We start from the raw sequence: 4,006 nt of genomic DNA, 5'->3' as shown, positions 1-4,006 counted from the left end.
CCCTTCCATTTATCTCTCAGCCCTGACCCACAAGCCTCATTCCTGATGAAGGGCTTATGATCAAAACATTAATTCTCCTGCTCCTCGGATGCTGCCTGACCTGCTGTGCTTTTCCAGTGCTACACTCTCGACTCTGATCTCCAGGATCTGCAGTCCTCACTTTCTCCAGAGAGTATAGGCCCTGTCTCCACAAGCTCTCATTACATTGCACTCCCACCATCTCAGGAACTAGTCTGGTGAACCTGCACTGTACTGTTCCAATGGCAAGTACATCTTTCAATAGCAAGGAGCTCAGAATTGCACATAATACTCCAGGTCCAGTCTCACCAGTGTTCTGTAGAATTGGAGCAAGACTTTCTTTTTATTAATTCATGAGGTATACGCATCGTTGGTTAGGCCAACATTTATTGCCCATCCCTAATTACCCTCAAATTGGTGGCAGTGAGCTGTCTTTCTGAGGTGTTACGATCCTTGGCACCCACAGTGCTGTAAGGGAGGGAGGTCCAGTGATTTCGAAGGAACAGCGATGTACTTCCAAGTCAGGATGGCGTGTGGCTTGGAGGGGAACCCACATTTGCTCATGCTCCAATGTATCTGCTGTTCTGTCCTTCAAGATGTAGAGATTGCAAGTGTGGAAGGAACTGTCAAAGGAGGTGTGAAAGATTACTGCAGTGCATCTTATAGATTGTGCATACTGCTGCCAATATGCATTTATAGTGAGGGGAATGAAGATCATGGATGGTTTGCCAATCAATTGGATTGCCTTGTCCTAAGGGGTGTCAAGGTTATGGATTGCTTTTGGAAGTGAACTCATTTAGGCAAGTGGAGATTATTCCATCATACTCCTGATTTGTGCCTCGAACATTGTGGATAGGCACTGGGAAGTCAGGAGGTGAGTTAGACACCATAGAATTCCTTGCCTCGGACCTACTGTGGTTAACACAGTAGATATTTGTATATCGTGTTGTGTATGTATGTGGCTGTTCCAGCTCTGCTTCTGGTCAATGGGAAGCCCTGGATGTTGAAAACTTCTTTGATCCTGTACTCAAAACCTCTTGCAATAAAGGCTAACATATCATTTGCCTTCTGAAGAGATTCCTGTAATTGCATGCTAGCTTTCACACCTTGGACCAGCCAATTTTTAAAAACCTCATTGGTGGAGGATGGGCTTGGACAGAAGCCAGCCTTATACCACAGGAGAGCTATGTAGACACCAACAAACCCACAAAGAACAGTTCACCTTCTTCCACACCAGAAGCTAAGTATACATCTGGGTGCCAATCCTGAGCTGAAGCTTCAAGCTGGCATTTGAAGAACCTCCTGAGACATGGGAATGCCAACCATTCAACCAAAGGCCATTCTGTTATGCTTTCATGTCAAACAACTGGACAGGTTTCCAGGGTAACAACTTGGTGAACTCAGTTATGAGACAGTCCAGTCATATCTTTCAGAGAATTCATGCTAAAGGCCCATCTCACTGTAGCCAACATGAGGATTGGCTGGCATCAGCCAATGCAAAACTCTTAAAGGTATCCCAGAAGCACTCATCCTTTACAAGTAAATGCCTTTGCAAGTTCATTACACTACAATGGGAAAGGGATTGGCAGGTTTAATGAAGGTTCCTGCTAAAATTATAATCAAACCCACTGAAATAGCAACTGTAATGAGGGTCTATGGCCATTGTAAGTAGGGTAATATTCTCCGATTTCTTTTGCAACATCCAGTCCTGGATACACAGAAACTTCCTCAAGTTGAAAATTGGGAATATCAAAGCTATTGTTTTCAGACCCGCTTCCAAACTCTATTCACCAAACTCCAACTCCATCCCTCACCCGGAAATAAACTGAGATTTTGTCAATCTGTTTGCAACCTCGGGATGACATTTGATCCATCTATCTTCATCTCAGTCATATCACACAACTTTGCTCACCTACTGCTGAAATACTCATTCCTGTCTCTGTTACCTCGAGATTCAATTATTCTAATGCACACCTGGCTGGTATCCCACAGTCTATCCTTTTTTAACTGCAGGTAATCAAAAACTCTGCTGCTTGTGTCTTTATTTGTACCAAGTCCTCTTTTCTCCATCACTCCTGGCTGCACTGACCTACATTGGTTTCCAGTCGAGTGATGTCTTTTTAAAACAATTCTCAGCCTTGCTTTCAAATCCATCCACACCTCTAAACCTCCCTATCTCTGTAATCTCCTCCAGTCCCACCACTCTCCTCTCATTCTGGACTCTTGCATATCCTCACCATTGTGCTTTCAGTTACCTGGTCAGTTAAGGTTAACTGTGGAATTGCATCCATGTATCTTCCAGCCTCTATCTCACATCCCTTCCTTTTGAAACGTCCTTCGGCCAAATATTTGGACAAAACACCTCGAAGTGTTTTATTGTATTATGGGCACTGTATAAATATAAGGGGTTGTTGTTGTCAGTTGAGTATTATATCATGATTTGGAGATGCCGGTGTTGGACTGGGGTGTAAAAGTTAAAAATCACACAACACCAGATTACAGTCCAACAGGTTTAATTGGAAGCACACTAGCTTTCGGAGCAACGCTCCTTCATCAGGTGATTGTGGAGGGCTCGATCAACATGTTAAATGTTGAGCTGTCAGAATTAATTTGAGAAAATGTTGATAAAATTGGCAGCAATTCTCTTGGTGGGGGGGGGGGGGAGGACAAAGAACTAAAGCAGTGGCTAGATAATTTCTGAAACAGGACAACAATGTTCTGTCAGGTCATTAACACACTCCTAAGTGTGGGTACTTGCTGTGGACGGCACGGTGGCACAGTGGTTAGCACTGCTGCCTCACAGCGCCAGAGACCTGGGTTCACTTCCCGCCTCAGGCGACTGACTGTGTGGAGTTTGCACGTTCTCCCCGTGTCTGCGTGGGTTTCCTCCAGGTGCTCCGGTTTCCTCCCACAGTCCAAAGATGTGCAGGTCAGGTGAATTGGCCGTACTAAATTGCCTGTAGTGTTAGGGAAGGTGTAAATGTAAATGTAGGTTGTTGAGGTATGGGTGGGTTGCGCTTCGGCGGGTCGGTGTGGACTTGTTGGGCCGAAGGGCCTGTTTCCACACTGTAATGTAATGTAATCTAATCTAAAAAATCAGTTGCAGTGTACTTTTTGGTTGGAAAGCACTTTGGGATCTTGAAGTTGTGAAAGGAGGCTTATAAAAGTGAGTCTTCTTTCTTCAGTGAATATATATAATTGGATGGAATAACATGCTGACATATAGTGCTGGGAGGTGACATTGTCTGGCTTTGCCATTTACATGGCGGAACTGTGATGTGATAGTGATACTGTTGCTGGCCTAGAAAACCAGGGATCCAGGTTAATATTCTGGGGATATGGCTTCAACTTCCACCCATGGTGGGTGGTGACATTTGAATTGTGATGTAGTGGTAGTGTCCTCACTTTTGGATTCAAGTACCAACTGCCACAAAGGTGTACCATAACTTGTCTGAACAGGTTGGCTTCATAAATAAAGTTGCACCCATATGTGGTGTTGAGCAAAACTATATCATTTAGATAAAAGTCTGAGGATATGCACTCTGTCAGGAAGAAAAGAACAGTTGAATATTATTTAAAAAGAAAAAAGTGCAGTTAGCGACAGAACAGAGGGAATTGGGAGTCCTTAGGTATAAATCACAAAAAGTCAACATCCAAGTTCAGCACTAATAGGGAAGACAAATAAAATGTTGTTCTTTATTTCAAAGAGAAAGGAATAGAAAAAAAGACATATATTGTTAAAACTATACAAGGCCTTAGTTAGAGCACAACTGGAATACTGCGAACAGTTTTGGACCCCTTATCCAAAGAAAGACAAGCTGGCATTGGAGGCAGTCCAGAGAAGGTTCACTCGGCCTATCCTGTGTATGGATGGTCTGTCTATTGTCTGTGTATGGATGGCTATTGCAAAAAATACGGAGGTATGGCATTGAGGGTGAGTTGGAGGTTTGGATTAGGAATTGGCTGGCTGGAAGAAGACAGAGGGTAG

This window comes from Chiloscyllium plagiosum, chromosome 20 (assembly GCF_004010195.1).
Source record: "Chiloscyllium plagiosum isolate BGI_BamShark_2017 chromosome 20, ASM401019v2, whole genome shotgun sequence".
Lineage (NCBI taxonomy): Eukaryota > Metazoa > Chordata > Chondrichthyes > Orectolobiformes > Hemiscylliidae > Chiloscyllium > Chiloscyllium plagiosum.
The sequence above is the reverse complement of the archived record's forward strand: the minus strand, read 5'-3'. Positions refer to the sequence as shown.